Source organism: Perognathus longimembris, chromosome 7 (genome assembly GCF_023159225.1).
Source record: "Perognathus longimembris pacificus isolate PPM17 chromosome 7, ASM2315922v1, whole genome shotgun sequence".
NCBI classification, from domain to species: domain Eukaryota; kingdom Metazoa; phylum Chordata; class Mammalia; order Rodentia; family Heteromyidae; genus Perognathus; species Perognathus longimembris.
This window is the reverse complement of record NC_063167.1, coordinates 52,460,625-52,483,344: the sequence shown is the minus strand read 5'-3', so window position 1 is coordinate 52,483,344 and position 22,720 is coordinate 52,460,625. Positions and strand designations below refer to the sequence as shown.

The 22,720-nt window shown below is 38.9% G+C and overlaps 1 protein-coding gene across 1 annotated transcript in view; it reads right to left on the bottom strand.

Annotated features, from left to right (window-relative positions):
- Positions 1-22,720, bottom strand: part of Tnni3k (TNNI3 interacting kinase) — a 313,990-nt gene that overhangs the window by 269,836 nt on the left and 21,434 nt on the right.

The window sequence follows — 22,720 nt, the reverse complement described above, 5'->3', positions numbered from 1 at the left end:
CAAGTCTTAATTTATTAAGATACCCACTTTTTTTAAACTGCTAATTAAAGAAACTTGAGAAATCTTTTTTTAACTGTTGTTCGTTTTTAAAACAATGCAATAATCCTTTAAAGCATTTGGTAATGCCCAAACTTGATGATCATTTGAATTTAAACTTAAACTTAATTTTGCATCATACTACAGTCTTGAACATGTTCACACTCACACATGCACACACACACACACACACATACATATTCAAAAGATCTTAAAGCGTGCAAAATAAGTATCGGCCGTACATTTTCCGGTGGCAAGAGGTATTCAATATTACTCCTGCAACACCCAAATTTTAAGACAAAACCTTTAATAAATGATTTTAGCATTCTCCACCCTCCTTTTCCAGGGCTTGATAGTCTTAGTAAACATTTTAGCACACCAAATAATTTTCTGCTTAAGAAGGCTGGGTGGGGGTCCCCCAGAGTCAAAGGGTGATCCACTTTTCCTTCTTAAGGGCCACACTCTGGTTCTGAGCTATCTCCTTAACCTCTCTCCAGTGAGGTAGGATGGAGTCTAGGGGGCTAGATGGGGGTTCCCATGATAGAACGTTACGTATAGCTCTGACCAGATGTTCAGTCCAAAGGCTACAAAAAAACAAAACAACTATAACAATACAAAAGGAGGAAAACACACAGGCAAGAACAAGAACAAGAAAAGCTATGAGTTGGAGATGTTAAAGGCTGGGCTCCAGGGGTCCCCCTTCAAGGGTGGAGAGTCTGGGGCATCTCCCAGTCTCCCCAGGATTGCTGAGTAAGCGCATCCGCTTCAACAACCCCTTCAAGAAATAAGCAAAAGCAAAACAGACAAACAGACATATTAAAAGACATGACAAATGAACAGGGCTGTTTTCTTACCTTCAGAGTCTGGGGTCTTGATGGTCTCTGGGGCTATCCCGAACCAGCCCCCAAATGTTATACCAAGTTGCGAAACGACCACCAAGAAGGCCACCGAGACTCAGACATTCCAAAATGCAAAAGCAAGGCAAGACTTTATTCAAGCAAGCCATGGCTCGGGGCCTTGTCCTACCCACCGACACAGCGGAGGTTAAGAGGCAGCCCCGAGCTGTGATTACACAGACCTTATAAAGGCCAAAAACCAAAGTTACAGCAATCAGGTGTTCAAACAAGCAAGATTACGGGTACAAATCTGATTGGCTCAGGGTTCGAGGCATTCTAGGGGCGGTTAGAGTTAAGCATTCCCAGGCGGTTAGAGTTCTTGACCAGCTGGGCCCTAATAAGCTTGCCCTGGGTTTGCTCAGACAACAAAATGGGGGCTGCCTGAAAATGGGGTTTACTTTTAACTCTTCATTCCCCCCTTCACTACCACTTCCTCTTTTATCAAAGACACGAGAAGTCTAAGTATTAGGTTCCATGATGTTCTGCAATATTATCTTATGCCTCTACTTATTTATTTATGTCACCTGTCTCATGTCTGGATACATGAGACAGTGATCTCTAATCTTAATGGAACACAGTAATGTAACTAGATAGTAATGTACACTATTATATACAGTCTGGTAATGTAAGTGCTTGGTGCTAAAGAGTACAATGAAGAAATGCCTAACGCAGACATGATATTTAGTGTAAAATTTGAAAACATCAGTTAATATACTATTAAGTTTTCACTAGAACTTGTTAATTTAGAAATTATGAAATATGTGTTTACCAAGAAGAAATGTGGGTAAAAAAGTATCATTTTCTGTTTATCAGTGCTGGGGTTGAACTCAGTGCCTTGTATTTTTGCTTGGTGTAGGGATCAGGGATCCAACAGTGATGATTATCTCAAAGGCGTGCAAGGTCATGGCTTAGGGAGACAACAACAAAAGTTCATCCTATCTCAAGGGCGTGCAAGGTCATGGCATAGGGAACTGACAACAAAGTTCATCCTGACCTCTGGCTATGCTGTTATCTCAAGGATGTTCAAGGACATGGCTTACTTGAAGGACAGCACTAATCCAGAGATGTTTTATTATGTCCACAAGAGTCTGTTTTATGTAAACCATTCAACCTTATCTTGTTTTACTGCCTTTTGTTACCAACTTCAGGGCCTTCTTGTTTTCTAAAACTTTAGTTAATCCTATACCACTCTGTGGTTCCTAAACTGTATATAAGCTGGAAGTAAAGAATAAATTGGGCTGCAGTCTTGAGCTACAGACCTCCCAAACCCCATCTTTTGTCTTTTGTCTCTTGTATTGTATCTTTCTTTTTCTTTAATCCTTGCCCCCTCAATCAGGATTCCCTTTCACTGCTGGCTCGCTCCAGAAGCTTGGCATTTTCACTCAAATTTGCAGTCAAAAAATTGAGGCCATGCTTCCATCTCCAGCTTTTGGCTAGTTAAATGGCAATAAACTTCATAAACTTTTCTGCCTGGGCTGGTTTTGAACTGAATGCAATTTTCAGACCTCAGGCTTCTGAATACCTAGGATAAAAGGAGTGACCTACTTGTACCTGACTTAAGAAAAAAAAAGATATATATATATATATATATATATATATATATTAAGTCTTGTTTTTGTTGCCAGTCTTAGGGTGTGGACTCAGGGCCTGAGCACTGTCCCTGGCTTCTTTTTTTGCTCAAGGCTAGTACTCTACCTCTTGAGCCACAGCTCCACTTCCAGCTTTTTTCTATATATGTGGTGCTGAGGAATCGAACCCAGAGCTCCATGTATATGAGGCAAGCACTTTACCACTAGGCCATATTCCCAGCCCTATATTTTAAGTCTTAACCTGGATGTGTGACACATATCTATAATTGAGCTAAAATGTGATTTTTGTGTGTGTGTTTCATTTAGTTTACCTTTTTCCCCCCCTTAAATAATTTCTTGCTATTTGTTAACAAATTCTCATTTAGGAACAATATAGACCTTTAAACAAGAAACTTTATATTTTTCAATAAAAAGCAATTCGTAATTAGAAAACAAATATGTGATAATGGCTATTTAATCTCTCCTATAAATAAGTGATTATGAACTAAGGTAATTTTCTCTGTTAGGGGCATGGGCAGCAGGGAGTTTTTTGGTTGTTAAAACTGGGAATGAGAGCAATGGTTACAAACATTTATACATAAAAAATGACTAGAGATAATAAAAGAAACATTTTCAATGCACAGAACAGATTGCCACAACAAAGAATTACTTAATACAAAATGTCAATAGTGTCAAGACTAAGGAACTTTGGCCCAAATAGAGCATTTAGAAACTATGAAACATTTATTTTGGACCTGCATATTAAACAGGTGTAAAAACAAAAACAAAACAACAACAACAAAAAATAAAAACCCCAAAACCCTCAACTGTGTAATCAAATATATGTGTAAAGTAGGAAGCTGGAATCAGGAAAATATTACAATTGTTTCCCGCTATGACTTGCCAGTTCCGAAAAAGAAAAAAAAAATAGCTCTAGTGAGTAAGGCTGATGTACCTTTTAATTAGTTTTTCCCCCTTCCTTGTGCTTCTTTGTAATGAATATGTGCAATGACTTCTGAATGACTGTAATAAGATCACAGAATGGAACATGTAACCACATTCCTTCAGTACCTACTTTTATCACATGAAATGTTGAAGTAAAAATTGATGACCCTAAATGCTACTTCTCATTCACTAAAGAAATTTCATTAAGTGATTGTTATGTAGATTGAAAGAGGGGTAAGTGTGAAGTTAAATTAGATCATCTAGTATAGGATTTTTGACTAGATTTGTCATGTGAGACCTGCCAAAATGTATTAGCAAGTCTGTGTTTTCCTTAAAGTTTTGTGGTGGATTTTAACATTACAAAGTACTCAAAGGATAATAAACAAATACTTTGAATTTTAAATGGAGAATGCCAAGTATAGCTAACCTAACATACTTGATTGTTTTGTTTTTGTACCTCATGTTTTAGTAAAAGAAATGTATTATATTATAATTTAGTAAGGTCAAATCCAGTGAGTTAAATTCAACCAAATCATTTTTTTAAGGTAGGGTCTCATAGTGGCCAGATGAATCTTATAAAATTGCTCAAAAAATGGAATGTCAAAAAAATGGCACTTTTCTTTCTCCGGGTTGAGGAGAAAATTTTAGTTCAATTATACCTGAAATTGGTAAAATATTGCAATGTTATGATAAAAATTTTTGAAATTGAGATTTATTCCAAAAAAAGCACAATCTAGATTGAGCTATTTATCAGTTGTTTTTAACTACAAAATTCATTAACAAATATATGGATTCTGAAATGCTAATTTTATAAGATACATGATTAAAAAGTAGCTGGAGCCAACTCTGTCAGGGGTTTTAGCCTCCCGGGCTCTCCTGTCCCGCAGGAGAGACAGAAAAACACGCCCCACCCAGATGGGCCAAGAAGAGGAAAAGAGGGCCGACAGACTGCCACCCAGCCCCCCTCTGGATGGAGGACACACAGACAGCCTGGGAGCCAGTCAGCGCTAAGACTCATTTAATGGCAGCAATGAGCTGTTCTTTTAAAGGGGTCGGAGGGCAGAGGAAGGGGAGGGGCACGTGCACCTACATAGGGGCTGTGAATGGACGCCTGAGCTGTCAGGGTGGAGCTCCAAGGGACCTCCCTAAGGGTCACCCTACATCTATGTCACAGCCCACAGGACCACCTCTGGGTTCACCACCAGTGGCCATCTTGGCTCACCCGTGGTCTGCGGCTGGGAAAAGAGGTGGGGCCAGCTAGAACTGCCTCTTAATGATGGAAGGCATCTGGGCGGGTGTGCCCCACATCTCCTCCTTTTGATTTTTATTAATAGAGGAGGGGTACCAGGCTGGGAGTATGGGCAGAGGTTGTCTCTTCTGGAACTACTTCCTGCTGAAAGGGGCGAAGTAGTCAGGGGTCCCTGATTCAACATTTGGCCTGGTACCGTTCAGTTTGGTTGGTAAATGTCCTCATCATTTCCACAAGAATGATTAGCAGGGCCAATGGGTGTCATGGTCTCCTCTAGCTATCTCCTGCAGCTTGGGCACTTCAAGGAGTCCCTGGGGCTGAGCCCTTCAGGGTCCAGGTCTGCGCTAGGCACAGCAGTGTACTAAGAGGATGGCCTTGAACTGCAAGTTCCCAGGTGGCGACCTTGGTGAGGGATGTTATCCTGTTAAAATAGACTTTTGAAAAGGTCAGGCAAAAGGCTGACAAGTTCACAGGACCAGTTAACATGAATGACATGGGAGAACACACCCTTGGCATACACCAGAAAAGTTCCATTTGGAACATAAACCCAACTGTGGCCCATTACAAGGAAGGAGGAATAACTGGACTGGGGGAGATCAGGAGAAGATGGCAGAGGAGCAACAGCGCCCTAGCTGAGCTCTCTCCAACAGTGCAGTTTTCCCACCCCAGAGAAACTTTTACTGCTAGATAGACAGCTCAAATAAGTTCTAACAGTACAGGGATTCTGGCCAGGAAGGAAAAATCAATTTAGCTGGTCTGAAAACACAGATTTGAGCTCTGGGGGGAGTCTCAACACCACACCAGTGCAGGCGTTGGCACCACACTGCACACCCCACACAGCTCAACAGAAACCAGGGAGAAATTCTCCAGACAGGAGCATACATACAGATCACAGGCTGAGCATGGATGGGCTGAAATCACAGAGACAGCATGAGTACTCCCACAAAAGATAGTCTCACTCGGGCCCAAAGAGCAGCTCCTCCCCCAACTACGAGAGCAAAGTGCCATCTTTGACATTGGCAAAGGGTCAGACCAGGCTGGAGCTAAAGCCTGCTTGGGGAAAGCAAGGACAAAGCGGCCATCTTTGAGAAGGGCAAGAGGGACCAATTAGTGAGAGCCAGCTCCGCCCAGGAGAACGCCCCCTGCCCAGGTGGGAGGCGTGTCCTGGGCCTCGGCTCATCTAGAGGTGCCCACCCTGCCCGCCGGAATTCCTAAATTAAAAAGCGAAAGCGGCAAGCAGCTATCGGCGTCAAGGAACAGCCAAACGGGAGAACAAACTTCCCGAGACAGATAAACGGTCCCATTTAGATGCCCAATTCCCAGCCCGAAACAGAGCTGAATTCCATACCCAGCTCTGCCCAGAAGGCTGCCCCACCCAGGAGGGAGGAACCGCCCCAAGGCAAGTGACTCTCAGCCGGGTAAACCAGGCCAGAGGCGCCCCGCCCTGCTGAGTCCGCAGCCTATTCAAAGCCAGGCATTAAAGGCAGCAGCCCCACAGCAGATGGGAGGAGCCACTGCTCCCGAGACCGCTCATGTCACCACCTACAAAGCACGCCCAAGTCTTACCTGCAAGCTGTGGGAACCACAGAGACCCAGGCTTGCACCAACAGGGGAGGAGGGTCAGAACAGATCCATCCCTGCAAACTGAAGGCACATCAAACCAGCCAAGTGGCAGAATAGACTGCAGATGATCACAAGGAAACCAGAGACTGTAGAAAGCCCATCCAAACAAGGAAGACTTTTGTTGTTGTTGTTTTGTCTCAAAAGTTTTTTAAGCTTTCATTATTATTTTTATTTTTTTCTTATATTTTCATTTATGAAACATCATTAGTTTGTTTTTGTTTCCCATTTTCACCTGTTGGTTCTATCTTTATTGTTGTTGTTGTTGATCTTTTTTTTCCTTTTTTTTCTGTTTTTTTTTTTCCTTTTTATTTTTTTTAAATAACTTTTCTTGGTTATGTGAATCTGTCTTCCAGTTTTCTCTCTTTATTTCTCTCTATGTACTCTCTTTCTTTAAAAATTACTTTCCTATGAATAACATCTCCACTCTTTACTGCTAACTCTCCACTGTCTATCATTCTAATCTTGTTGTTTCTACTGATTCTACTCTCCTCCACATTTCCACGTCACTGAAACTAAACCAAAATCATCACCCCCCCAGAAAATTTTACTCTAGTTTCTTTATTACATCCAACTTACCCTCCTGACTTACTACTAGGTCCTCCAGATCCCATTGACTCCTGGTTATTGGATGGAGGGTATCCCTGCTTAATTTGAGTGACACAAAGGGGTTCATAGAGAACGCCAGTCCAAAAGGAACTTAATATAAGAACAAAAATTACTCATAGGGTTGTAACAGTAAATAAGTAACTACTGAATACAGGGCTCAGGATTCGTTGTTATATTGAAATTGTATTCTTTAGGAACACCAAATCTAATTTTATACACAGGTATAAAAGGTATGTGAATTTAGTTCCGAACTTCTAAGATTTATACAACAGTGCTTGGTAAGGTCTGTTTTGGGTCTTAAACGGTGGTCACAGGTGCTGGTAGACTGGCATTCCAATCCAAATGGGCAGAAGAAACACAAGAAAGATGGCAAACAATGAAATCTTATCCCCCACTCAAAACAAGCAGGAAGCAGAGCAGTAAATCAAAGACATAGAAGAGAACCCTCAAAATGCTCTACAAAGTCTACTGATAAACATGATAAATGAAGTTTGAATCTCTTCAGTCAATTATTCTAGAGCATGAGGAAGCAAAGAAAAAATTAATGGAGGATTACATGGCATCCACAAATAGAAAGATAAATGAACTTCAAGAGTCAAATGTAAAGATAGCTACCCAGCTTAAAGATTTGAGAGACAGCACTCAAAACTAAATTAATGAAGTTAATGAAGTAAAGAAGTCCATACAGGACCTAAGAAATGACATGGAAATCATCAGGAAAGACAAGTCAGAAGGAAAAGGGATTCGAAATCAAGTAGCTAGCTTATAGTCCTGACTAACTGAAGCAGAGGATCGAATCTCAGGAGCTGAAGAGTCCCTAGAATCTATGGAGAAAGATCAAAAATCAATACAAATCCAGTCCAATCAACAAAACAGATCGCTACAGGAGATTCAAGACACGAACAGGAAGCCCAATTTAAGAATAATAGGTAATGAGGAAAACTTGGAGAAAGAAGTTAGTGGGATAGGCAACCCATTTAACAGAATATTAGCTGAGAACTTAGCAAATATCCAGAAGGAAAGGCCTATACAGATACAGGAAGCATTTAGAACCCCAAACCTACCAGACCAGAATAGGACATCTCACTGACACATAGTGATCAAAACAGGATCAATAGAGTCCAAGGAAAGAATTCTAAAAGCTGTTAGGAAGAAGAAAACAATCACATATAAAGGAAAAGCAATCAGAATTACCCCAGACTTCTCAGCAGAAACCATGAACGCAAGGAGAGCCTGGAACGAGGTATGCCAAACCCTATATAAAAATAACTACCAATCAAGAATAGTGTACCCAGCTAAACTCTCATTCATAGCCGAAGGTCAAATAAAAGTCTTACATAGTAAGGAAAAACTGAAACAGTATATCTCTACCAAACCAGCTTTGCAAAAAATCCTTAAAGATGTACTATACAGGGAAAATAATCAAGATCCCAATACAGACAGAGAAATGAACCCTAAATAGTAAACATCAGATCAAGAAATGGGAAGACACAGCTCTTAACAATATAGTGACAATGAAAGGAACAAACGATCATCTTTCAAACCTAACTCTCAACATTAATGGACTTAATTCTCCAATCAAACTACATAGGCTCATAAGTTGGATAAAAAATCGAGATCCATCTTTCTGTTGCCTCCAAGAGACACATCTATCCAACAAAAGTAAACATCTTCTAAAAGTGAAAGCCTTGGATCAAATCTATCAAGCAAATGGCCCCCATAAGAAGGCTGGAGTTGCAATCCTAGTATCAGACAAAATTGACTTCAAATTAAAAAAGGTAAGAAGAGACAAAGAAGGTTACTACATACTAGGAAAGGGATCTCTCCGACAGGAAGATATAACCATTCTAAATATCTACACCCCAAATGCAGGAGCACCCAACTTCATCAAACAAACACTACTGACTCTAAAAACACTAATAGACCCAAACACATTGATAGGTGGGGACTTTAACACTCCACTATCACCTCTGGACAGATCAACACGCCAAAAACTGAACAAAGAAACCACAGAACAGACCAACTAGACTTAACCAACATCTACAGAATATTCCACCCAGCAAGGACAGAATACACATTCTTTTCGGCAGCACATGGAACATTCTCCAAAATAGATCACATCTTAGGGCACAAAGAAAATCTGTACAAATTCAGAAGTATCAAAACCATTCCCTGCATTCTCTCAGAACACATTGGATTAAAATTAGAGCTCAACACAAACAGCCACTACAGAAAATCCTACAATTCATGGAGCCTAAAAAACACACTGCTGAACCATCAGTGGGTCATCAAAGAAATTAAAACAGAAATTCAAATGTTTATGGACTTCAACCAAGATGAGGACACAAAGTACCAGCTCCTTTGGGACACAGCAAAGGCAGTACTCAGAGGAAAATTTATATCTCTGAGCACATACACCAGCAAACTGGAGAAACAGCAACTCAATAATTTAAGGAAATACCTTAATCTCCTCAAAAGAGAACAACAAGCCAAACCCAAAGTCAATAGACAGAAGCAAATAATCAAAATCAAATCAGAATTAAATCAATTAGAGACAAAAAAAAAAAAACCACTGAAAGAATCAACAAAACAGAGTTGGTTCTTTGAAAAAATCCACAAGATAGACAGACCCCTGACAAACATGAACAAAAAAATGAAGGCAGCACTCTCAAATAAACAAGATAAGAGATGAAACAGGTAATATCACCACAGAAATAATTGAAATTCAGAAAATAATAAGGGATTATTTTGCAAACCTTTATGCCAACAAATTTGAGAACTTGGAAGAAATGGATTATTTTCTAGAAAAAAATTCATATCCCCAAACTCAACCATGAAGATTTAAACCTTCTAAACAGACCTATATCCAGTATTGAAATAGAAACGGCAATAAATGATCTCCCATCCAAGAAAAGCCCAGGTCCAGACGGATTCACTGCAGAATTCTACAAGGCCTTCAAAACAGAACTCACACCAATATTTCTCAAAATCTTCAATGAAATTGAAAGAGATCGTTCACTACCACACATATTCTATGAAGCCAGCATAACCCTCATCCCAAAACCAGGCAAGGACTCATCACGGAAATAAGACTATAGACCGATTTCCCTGATGAACATAGATGCAAAAATTCTCAACAAAATTCTGGCCTATCGACTTCAACAGGTCATCAAAAAAAAATCATACACCACGATCAAACTGGATTCATCCCAGGGATGCAAAGTAGGTTCAATACACGCAAGTCAATTAATGTAATCCACCACATCAACAGGAGCAAGGTAAATAACCACATGGTTTTATCTCTGGATGCAGAAAAAGCATTCGACAAAATCCATCACCCATTTTTGCTAAAAGCCCTAGAAAAACTGGGATTCCAGGGAACATTCCTGAATATAATCAAGGCAGTTCATGACAAACCAACAGCAAGTATAACTCTAAATGGTGAAAAACTAAAGCCATTCCCTTTAAAATCAGGAACAAGGCAGGGATGTCCACTCTCTCCCCTGCTCTTCAACATAGTACTAGAATTCTTAGCCAGAGAAATTAGGCAAGAAGAGAATATAAAGGGGATCCAAATAGGAAAAGATGAAGTTAAACTTTCTCTCTTCGCAGATGGCATGATCCTATACCTAAAGAATCCCATAGACTCTACCCCAAGCTACTAGAGCTGATCCAAAACTTTGGCAAAGTTGCAGGATATAAAATAAACCCTCAAATATCAAGGGCCTTTCTCTTTGCTAATGACCCAAAGACCGAGGCTGCAATGAGGAAAGCAACTCCTTTTGCAATAGCCCCCCAAAACATAAAATACCTAGGAATAACCTTAACCAAAGAAGTGAAAGACCTATTTGTTCAGAACTTTAAAACCTTGAAAAATGAAATTAAGTCAGAACTAAAGAAATGGAATTACCTCCCATGCTCCTGGATTGGGAGGATTAATATCATCAAAATGGCAATCTTGCCAAAGGCTTTCTACAAATTCAATGCAATGCCCATTAATATCCCAACACCATTTTTTTAATGAAATCGAGGAAGCAATCCAGAAATTCATATGGAACAATAAAGACCTAGAATAGCAAAAACAATCCTAAGCAGAAAGAACAGTGCTGGAGGAATTACAATAGCCAACTTCAAGCTGTATTATAAAGCTATAGTAATAAAAACAGCTTGGTATTGGCACCAGAACAAGCCTGAAGACCAATGGAACAGAATTGAAGACCCAGAAATGAACCCACAGAACTATGCCTACTTAATCTCTGATAAAGGAGCTAAAACAATAGTTTGGAAGAAAGATAGCCTCTTTATCAAATGGTGCTGGCAAAGCTGGTTCAACACATGCAACAAACTAAAACTAAATCCTTATATATCACCCTGCACCAAAATCAATTTCAAATGGATTAAAGACCTCGAAATCAAAACAGACACCCTGAAAACACTAAAGGAAGGAGTAGGAGAAACACTTGGGCTCCTTGGCGCAGGATGGAACTTCCTTAACAAAGACCCCCAAAGGCTACAAATCAAAGCAAGTTTGGACAAATGGGACTGCATCAAACTGCAGAGCTTCTGCATGGCAAAGGACATAGCTCTCAAAATAAACAGAAAGACCACAGACTGGGAGAAGGTCTTTATCAGCCATTCAATGGACAAAGGCCTCAAATCTAAAATATATGCAGAACTAAAAAAATTACCTTCCTCCAAAACAAAACTGCAAAGAACCACTAGGACCCCCATCAAGTGGACTAGAGACTTACAAATAGACTTCTCTGATGAGGAAATGAGAATGGCCAAGAGGCATATGAAAAAGTGCTCTACATCACTGGCCATAAAGAAAATGCAAATCAAAACCACATTGAGATTCCATCTCACTCCAGTAAGAATGTCATATATCAAGATAACTAACAATAATAAATATTGGATTGGATGCGGCTAAAAGGGAACCCTACTTCATTGTTGGTGGGAATGTAAACTGGTTCAGCCACTCTGGCAAGCAGTATGGAGATTCCTCAGAAGGCTAAATATAGAACTCCCCTATGACCCAGCAGCCCCACTTTTGGGTATCTATCCAAAAGACCACAAAAAAAATCATAGTAAAGCCACCAGCATAACAATGTTCATCACAGTGCAATTTGTCATAGCTAGATTCTAGAACCAACCCAGATGCCCCTCCGTAGACGAATGGATCAGGAAAATGTGGTACATATACACAATGGAATTTTATGCCTCTATCAGAAAGAATGACATTGCCCCATTTGTAAGGAAATGGAAGGACTTGGAAAAAATTATACTAAGTGAAGAAACATGGACTCTATGGTCTCCCTTATTGGGAATAATTAGTACAAGTTTAGGCAAGTCACAGCACAGGATCACAAGAGCCCAATAGCTATACTCTTATGAACACATAAGATGATGCTAAGTCAAATGAACTACATGTTATGGAATTGATTGTTATATCACAGTTGTAACTACTTTCAACGTCCCATGTATATCTGTAGCTTCTATTATTGATGATGTTCTTGTATCACCTTCCTGTCGTTGTATCTACACTATCTCTGTTATCTTATCTGAGTATGTTGGAAACCATGTATACTGGTATTAGAACTAGGAAATTGAAAGGGAGTACCAAAATTGAGAGACACAGGGTAAAAAAAGAAAAACAACTACAAAAGCAATACTTGCAATACTGTTTGGTGTAAGTGAACTGAACACCTTATTGGGGGAAAGGGAAAGGGGGGTATGAGGGACAAGTTAACAAACAGTACAAGTAGTGTATCCAATGCCTAACATATGAAACTGTAACCTCTCTGTACATCAGTTTGATAATAAAAATTTGAAAAAAGATAACTGGACTGAGGGCAGGAAGAAGTGTTTGGGGACAGTGGACTAGTTGGGAGTAACCAGTCAGAAGCATATATATATGTATATATGTATATATATACAAATAGAATATACAAATATACAAATAGAAAGTAACAAGGGCAAGAATGCAAGTCTCTGTCCAGATGGAAAATGGACAGGTATGGACATTAGGTGGTAAACAACTATTCCTCTAATTGGGTAAACAACCATTTCTCTAGGTGGGTAAACAACTATACCTCTAGGTGGGTAAACAACTATTCCTCTAGATGGGTAAACTACTATTCCTCTTGATCTCCTGGCTCTGATTAATCTTGAAAGGGCAAGTTTAAATTGACTCCATTTCAGATGTGACATCATTCTCCTCTTACTCTTCTCCATGATCCTTGTTCCCTCAACTGGCTGAGTCCCAGGGATCTAGGTGCTTGTTGCTGGGATGGTTTGCCCCCACTGGCATTCACAGGGTTTGAACTCAGGGCCTGGGCACTGTCCCTTCTGCTTGAGGCTAGTGCTCTACCACTTTAGCCACGGTGCCACTTTCAGTATTTCGCTGGTTCTCTTGAGCCAAACTTTCAGTCTGGCTCTCTGCTGGTTAGTTGGTAGAGGGAGTTGTTTTTTTTTTTTTGTTTGTTTGTTTTTTCCTCTGTTTGGGCTGGCTTTGAACTGCAATCCGAGGAGTTTTAACCATTAAAGCCCTTTTTATTTTCAATTAAAGCAACAAGGAGAACAATAGGGATAGAGCTTACCTGTAACTCGTTGAGAATTGACCAACAAATACTTGCCGGAGTTCTGCCATAACACTTAGAGAACAGCAGACTGAATGAGATCCATGTGCCATCAAATCATATCATTTAACCTTACTGTAAGGTAAGATTGTCACACCTCCTGCTGGGTTGCCTGCGAAATTCTACACAGACTGGTTAAAGACATTTGAAATCTCCCAGTATTTCCTGGTTGCTTACTCGAGTACTCTGGCTTTTGTAGACTGATGCCCTACTGCTTTAAGCAGGATGACAACTTTAAACAGATTTTAGAAGGCTTGGGCCTTTAACCATCTTCCTAGTCACAAAATCCACACAGACCAAAGGCCAACCAAATCTGCTCTCTGCAGCAGCCACGACAGTTTCTGAGACATGTAGAGGGTAGACCAATGCTACCCCAAGGCAACCTTGTGGCCACCAAACATAACTCTGATGCTCTTTTTTTTTTAATTTTAATTTTAATTTTTTTTTTATTTTTTGCCACTCCTGGGGCTTGGACTCAGGGTCTGAGCACTGTCCCTGGCTTCTTTTTGCTCAAGGCTAGCACTCTGCCACTTGAGCCACAGCACCACTTCTGGCCATTTTCTGTATATGTGGTGCTGGGGAATTGAACCCAGGGCCTCATGTATAGGAGGCAAGCACTCTTGCCACTAGGCCATATCCCCAGCCCAACTCTGATGCTCTTAACCTTGGAGTGATAGGACTGTTATGAACCCAACTCTAATCTTGGGAGGGGGTAGGGCAGAGCCAGAGCAGGAGCACTCTGGGCCTGTCAAAATCTTCACAGGATTCCTAGATTCCCTGAGCAGTTTTCCATGAATGAGAGAGAGAATAAGGAATCAGTGAAACCAGGCAGTATCCTATGGAGCAAAATATTAATCCTAATTGGTTTATGAGAGCACAGGAGAGAAAAATGGAGAAGCAAAGTCTTAGTCTATACCAAAGAATTATCAGGATCAGATGTACATTTGACTTTTAGCATAGATAGACATAAAAAAAAAACACTGATTTTACATCATTGTATACCACATGCTGCATTTTTGAACCTTTTGGAGTTTTTGTTAGACACATTTGCTTGCACCCAAACATAATTAGTTTGGGTTTAAAACCTGGGTTTTTTTTTTTTTTTTGGTTGTTTTTTTTTTGTTTGTTTGTTTTTGCTTAGAGTCTGGTAATAAGTCAGGATGCCTCCAGGCTGTTTACTGTGACTCCACCTACAGGCTGCAAGGATCCGTTTAACATAAAACTTAAGCAAGTTAAAATAGTTTAAAAGGCAAGTGATTTTTAAACCATGATGCTAGTTTTTACATGTTTTACCTACAGACAGACATACAGACATACAGACAAACAGTTGTGCACAAGCTTTGGGCGTGCTTAGAAAAAATTTTCTTTTTCTGAATTGGCCATGTGTAAGTCTTCTGGAATTGCAGTGGCAAAATGATACTATTTTGCTCATATTTTAGAACCACGTGGTCAGTTAGAACACAAAATCTTTTCTTAGGAAACAAAATTTTTCACAGATTATCTGGCAAGGAAACGAAGAACCCACATTTTGAAAAACCAGTTCAGCTCCAATGGGGAGCTGAAGTGGGATGCTATGATGAGAGAAGGTCCTGGAGATGGGAGACAGGACATGAGCAGAACAGACACGTGGCACGGCTTAAGAATGGCGGAGCTGGTCAGAGCCTTAGCTGGCTCACCCCCACCTGCAGGAATTTGGCATGCCCATTACCTGGGTCGTGGGTGGGAGGCGCTTGCTAGACCCATTCTATTGTCCGCCGAGAGCTTAGGATTTAGCCAACAACAATCAGAACTTAACCGAATCTCCAACTTAGCAAATATCAACAAGAACTGAAAGCCTTTTTTGTCTCTTTCAAAGCAGATTAGCCAACAACAGATGTTAAGTAAATAAGCCTTTTTCCCCTTGGGCAGCCAGGGGGCTCTCTTCCCCCCCCCATCCAAGACATTTTTCAGCAAATGCTTCCCAGGCTCTTTAAGGCCGCCTCAGGAGCGATACTCTCCCGGGACCGCAAAACATGGTGGGAAGCCTTTGCCTCTGGTGGAGGAGTGGTGGCGAGGCGGTGGCGAGTGTCCTGGGGCCAAGACGCTTGGCCCGGGATGCGGGGGATGAGACCAAGGCAGGTGTAAGGGCCCATTGGAATGAGGCTTTGAGCCCCTCTCCTCCTGGGCAGCGGGAGGGCTGCCCCCCCTCCCAAGCAGCCAAGCTGAAAAGGCCGGCAGCTGCCAGCCAGATGTTTCAACACTTTCCAGACCTTCCTCGTCTGGGAGTTTGAGACTGCCAAACCTACATTTTGTAGCATGAAGCTCAGTGCTTTGAGCACTTGGTCATCATGCTGAGTTTATGCCTGCCCCATCTTTTCAGGGTATCCTCACCTCAGAATCCGATTGGCCTGGCCTGCCGACAGTTTCACCTCGTCATGCTTCCAGCCCCACATTGGGCGCCAAAATGTCGGGGGTTTTTAGCCTCCCGGGCTCTCCTGTCCTGCGAGAGAGATGGGACAACACGCCCCAACCAGACAGGCCAAGAAGAGAAAAAGAGGGCCGACAGACTGCCACCCAGCCCCCCTCTCGATGGAAGACACACAGACAGCCTGGGAGCCAGTCAGCGCTAAGACTCATTTAATGGTGGCAATGAGCTGTGCTTTTAAAGGGGTCGGAGGGCAGCGGAAGGGGAGGGGCACGTGCACCTACATAGAGGCTGTGAATGGACGCCTGAGCTGTCTGTCAGGGTAGAGCTCCAAGGGACCTCCCTAAGGGGCACCCTACATCTATGTCACAGCCCACAGGACCGCCTCTGGGTTCACCACCAGCAGCCATCTTGGCTCACTTGAGGTCTGAGGCTGGGAAAAGAGGTGGGGCCAGCTAGAACCACCTCTTATTGGTGCAAGGCATCTGGGCGAATATGCCCCACACAACTCTACTAAGTATAGACTGTGTTGCTGTTAGTATTGCTTATGCTTATCTTTTTAGACTACAAAAATGGATATAGTAATTCAGAATATATAGTTTCTTTCTTTTTCTATTTAAAATACCTGACATTAGTTTTGAATGGTTTTTATATTAAATTGTAATGCAACAATATTGATAACAAACTATGTGATAGGTATATTCCTACTTATGGAAGAAGTTTTTTTTAGAAGGAAACAATTCAATTAAGAATCTACTGTAGGTACTTCATAAATAAAAACAAAGGAACAGCTAAGTCAAATGGATGTGAGAATGTTTATGGGTGACACTGATTAAGATGCAACGTATTCATAAACTGCTTTGTTAAATGGTAAATTCTTTGTACAACTATTTTAAAATAATGGAAACAGTCTAAATCACCCATCAAGATATATACTTCCATTTCAAGAATGAGAAATGGGGCAAAGACAAATACTAATTTTCCTGAAGAAACACATTTAGTAAGTCTCAAACTGAGAAATGAACACAAGTTCTTTGTTGCTACACTGACAGTTATTTTTAAAACTACTGAACCCAAATATTGTTTATTGCTTGTTCCAGTCTTAGACATGTATTACTTTCAAATGAGCATTCATTGGGAATCTTTGATAGGTACTTAACAATGAGGAATCAAAGAAAAATGCTTCATTCAAAGGCCCAAAGCTCACAGATCATCATGCCAAGTAGGCAAATTAACACGTATGATAGACAAAGGCAATATAATGTAACTCAAACTTGAGAGTAGACCGAAATAAAATCTGATGAACAAATTCATTTCCAACAGGGCTCTCTAAACTTTAGCCTGGGATTATAAAACAGCAGCAGCAGGAGCAAAAACAAAAAAAGACATGGAATTAAGTTTTAAAGAAAAGAAGATGAAAGAAAGATGAAAAAGAGAAAGAAGAGGAGAAGAAGAAAGGAGGCGGGAGGAAGAGGAAGAGAACATGGCTATTTTAATTTCATAGAGCCAAGTGGTTGCCAACCATTATTTCCAGGTATGTATCTGAGAAGTTTCTGAAGATTTGGATTTGCACTTGTAGATTAATGATGATCATTCTTGCCTATATGAGGACCCTTTGTTCAGTCTGCCGAGGGGGCCTAAACATAACAAAAAGGTGGAGCAATGAAAAGTTTGCTTCTTTTTTGAGTTAAGATATCATCAGCTGTCCACAAATATTAGTGGTATTGCTGCCATTGAACTCCAATTGAGTATTGCACCTTTAGTTTCCTTGGTTCTCAGGACTTTGAACTTAAACTGAATCATACTGTCAGCTTTACTATTTTACAAAGAAGACCATGTATCTTTCAGATCCATAGTCATGGAAGCCAGGTGCTATCACAGATAGATAGATAGAGCCTCTTAAGTTGTTTTGGAAAACACCATGTACCTAATACACTGGTTGAAAAAGTCTGGGAGAAGGAGAAAGAGTCTGCCTTTTCAAAATCTTTATGTTGAGTTGGGTTTTTCTGACCTTCTGACCCCATTATGAGTTGTTAGACCTGACTAGTGATCAATAATATATAATCTTAGACTTCTTCTATTGAAATTGACTTCATTGATTGTCCAAATCCTTGATTCCCAGACATTACAGATAAATCAAATTAGATTAATAAGAGAGAAAAATATCATTTTTGAACATATAATTCTCAAGCAAATTAAAGTGAAAATCATTAGGGTTGCAAGGAAAAAAAGAGCAGGAGTTTAAAAAATGATGAGCAAAATTATGAGTTAAGTGATCTTGAATCTTTTATTTAGAAAATTTAATTGTATGATATTGACAATAGGTCGCAATAAAAAGTTTTAGACAGAGCTGTGATACTGTGCAATTTTTTTTCTTCCCAGATCAATGTAGAAGAAATATAAAAGTAGATGAGAGCTAATCTGTATATCTTGTATGGATTTTTTCCCACTGACAAGTAAAAGCTAAAAAACATAATAAAGTATATGGCACTACTGTCCTCAGGTACTGAAGAACATGAAAAAAGACTGTGATCTTTGGAAGAATCAAAAGATGAGAAGTCGATTCCATGATAGTTCATGAGTACCTTGACTTTTTTAACTTGAAGAAATTTTCTGACACAAAGCACATGATACAAGAGTATTCTCACAAAATGAAGGATTGTAAATAGAGTTCAAATATTGCAAAATGGTTTTAATTTGTAGTTCAGGAGAACTGAGACAATAACGCTGTATACAGAGGGGGTGGCAGAAGTCTATATAGGTGCTTGAATTAGGCAGCATAGCATAAAGAAAAAAACTCTATTGAAACATACAAGTACTGGGAGATTAAAAGGTTTCAGACAGGCATGATAGATGAAAGCACTGAGTAGTTTGAGCATTCAGTTAAGGCACCCCAAAGCCATGTATTAATGGTAAGAACCAGGTTCAGAAATGAGGAACTCATCCTAGAAGAACCATGCCAAGAGGCTTTGTTGTGAATGTTTGTTGTGTGAAGTTAGTAATATCAGGAAAAGGTTGGGCTAACATGGATGGTAAATGAGGATGAATATGTTTGAAGAAGATGTCTGAATTTATAGAAATAGAACCATGAAATCTATTAAAATTAGTTTACAAAGCTGAGAGAGAATGATACGGTAAAATAAATTAAATACACTGTATATATGAGTAAAAATGTCACAATGAAATCCCTTCCCCTGTACAATTAATATATGCTAATAAAAAGAAGTATGACAAGAAGCTAAGTTAAATATTAAATTCTACTACTGTAGGGAGTACAGCTGACTCCATCTTGATTGGGAAACTTAGTAGGAAATGTTGGGGGGAATAGAAATGACTCCATCTTGATTAGAGAAACATGATAGCAATTGTTAAAATGAAGTTAAATATTAGGTCAATCTGACCATAAAATTCTGCTTTTGCAAATGGCTTGCTTAACTTGATTGTTGCTTGCTCTACCCCCTGCGCCAACCCCCTACATCTCTGCTATGCTTTTCCCTTTATAAACCCCAGTTCTAGGACTGTGTATTAGCTCCCAAGTCTACACTGTGTCCCTGGCTGGTCAGCCTGCTTGTTATGGTCGCAGTTTCAGCTCCCAAATCTTTGCTGTGTCCCTGGTTGGTCAGTTCACTTTTTGCTTCCCCTATAAATCCGTCTTCTTGCTTGAGACTGTCTCTGAGTGATGGACTCTTGGAGGGAAGTAGAATCTCCTCCCTTGAGCCCTGTAACAATACTCATTCTCATTTAAAGAAATCAAATCAAGGTCTACTAGACCAAGCAGATACAGCAAAATAAGTTACTATATATAAAAAACTAAACAATAAAATCAAAACGAATAAACAAAAAAATCAACATGGTCCCTTTAAAGGAATATGACATTATGAATGTTTTCAATAAGACATAATGTATGTGCTTAACATGAAGTGAAAAATCAATAAATATAAAAAGAAGCAGGAAATTTTGAAAAAGTATTTAACAGAAACATATAGGGAGATAATTCAGTTGTCAAAAAAGAGGATTGATATTTAAAGTAGTAATCCAATTCCGAAGCTTAAAGGAAATATGAAGGGAGAACAGAGGAAATTGACAGGAAAAAAAAGAGGAAATTTTTATGGTGATAGAAAAATGCCAAATCATGATTGTGATGATGGCTGTTTGATTATATGTTTTTAAAAGTTATCAACTGAATAACAAAATTATAAATTTATAATGCAAATAATATATTCCAATAAACTAAAAGCCTGTTTAAAACTGTACAACAGAAAGAAACAAAACATTATTAGGGTGAGGTATACTTATGGTGTTACAAATCCTCAAGAAAAAAAAAGCAAAGCATCTGTTCTTTTCTTCTTAATGAGAGCAGAAAACGAGAGGACAGAATGTTATTGGCTAAAAAAGTTATAAATCATGAGGAAGAACTAATTGAAAAAAAATCAGAGTTCAGAATGTGCCAATTAAAATATGTGAGAATTATTTTATTTATTTTGAATGTCATGAACAAAATTAATTTTAATTTCTGTAAACTTTAAAAACAAAGAAATATAAGTAGACTGTAAACATCAAAATATTAAGGTCAAGAAAGGTAAGTATGGAATGAGATATTCTTTTGGAATAAAGGAAATTATAGAAATACAAACACTGAAAATGAATGATTCTAGATTGGATTCTAATCCTGAAGGAAATGACAAAAAAATCTGCAGACATATTTCCAATTTGTCGTACTATATGCTATCTTACTCTTAGCAATGCCATACTGATATTTAATTTAATGATTTTTGAATCACACTGAAGTTAATTTCTTTGTTTTAACAAATAAAAATTAAAGTACCCGGTGGCAAAAGTTGCTTGATATAATTAATCTATCAAATGGCTCATGATAAATGTAATATTAATGTGAATTAAGCAAAATGGAAACCACTAGTGACAACACCACATGTATATTATGAGCTTTATGTAATAATATTTTTAAAAAACTACAGATTAGTGGGAGAGGGAACTAGATTTAACTAGACTTTAAAATTATATATTTAATGTAAAAGTCAAGGAATAATTCTAGTTAGATTTAATTGTAATTAGAATGGGTAGCTGCTTTGTGTCAGGTTGTGTTTAAAGAATTATTCTAGTTTTAACTTCCTCTATGTTAAGATATACAGACAGTAATCAAATATTCTATTATAACCTTATATCAATGTTTAATAAGTTGTTTCCTACAAATCACAATTCAGTTAAACTTCCTCTGAAAAAGTTACAGTACATATTCCCTTCTGTAAAATATAAGAAAACAGAAGAAATAGGGCAAAAATGGAAATACAGTTCTGTTAACTAGATGTGGAAGAAATATATCTTGAAAGATTGAAGCACTAAATCATTTGAATCCATTCATGTGCAGGTGTCATGCTAAATCTTAGGAAAATAAACCACTACCGAAGGAATCTCCCAGAGAGTCAGATTCAGAATTTATGGTTCACCTACTGCCTTGGCTATCCATCACCAGCTTCTAACCCCATGGAAATATTTTTACATTTATTTTCTGCTTTTGAGTAGAAAAGTCAGTATCAGATAGAGTTTCTTAGAACTGGTATTCAGCCTCCCTTTGAGTTTAACATAATGATTAGCAGGTACTAAAATCAATTTATCACTTAACTGTGACTTTCTCTCAGAAGGTAATCAGAATTGACCAGGCACTGAGTTGATGTAAAAAGAGAGCAATTTCCTGTTTTTGCGTTAGGAATCTCATGAACACACAACAGAATTATAGCAAAATGTGGCCTTTTTCTTTTTCCAACTATGTAAAATTTCAAGACTAGATTTGTAGTGCAGAGGACTCAGGATAAAAACAAACTAATGTGCAGTTCTATGCCTGCATACAAACAGAAATGAAACAGTCTTCTTACAGATATATAAGAAACTGAGAAAGTAAAATATGAAATGTAAGAAGAAGCACCTGGATTCAGATTACAATTCTAATGTCAACTGTCTAACTTTAATCTTCAATTTCTTTTTTTGTAAAATAATTTCTACTATGCATGTTACCTAGTTATTTGAATAGAGAATTGTTTTATATTAAACGTAGTGTAGTAGTTAATTCATATTAAGTACAAAACAAGCAAAATGTATAATAGAATGTGTGATTTATAGTATATAGTTCACTTATATATACATTTATGCTTTTGATCATGTGGAAGGTTAATTACAACATGAAATATCTCATTCTGTGTACTTTACGTGTGTGTGTGCACATGTGTGCATGTGTCCTTGACCTCAGGGCTTGTGTGCTGTCCCTGAGCTTTTTTTGCACAAGGCTAGAACTCTACCACTTGAGCTACAGCTTCATCTCAGGCTTTTCGGTGATTAATTGAAGATAAGAGCCTCCTGGGCTTTCCTTCCTGGGCTGGCTTAAAACTTGGTCGTCAGATCTCAGTCTCTTGAGTAGTTAGCATTACAGGCAGGGACCATTGGTCCCAAGCTCTATTTTGATAATTCTATTTGGTATTGAGATTTGGTCAGAACCATAGTCCAATGAAAGGCAATGCAACAGATACAAAAAATGAAAGGAGGATACTAAAGAGATCTGTAGAGATCATTTATAAGCTAAATTTTCCAAAAGAAAACAGTTTCAATTCTTTTCAAATATAACCTAGTGAAGGAACTAGACAGTCTGGTCTTACATCATGGGTAATCACTGGCTAAACATGTAAAACTGAAGGTAACAGTTGAATTTAATCCAAGGGTTCTTTTGAGAATTGAATGAGTTAATG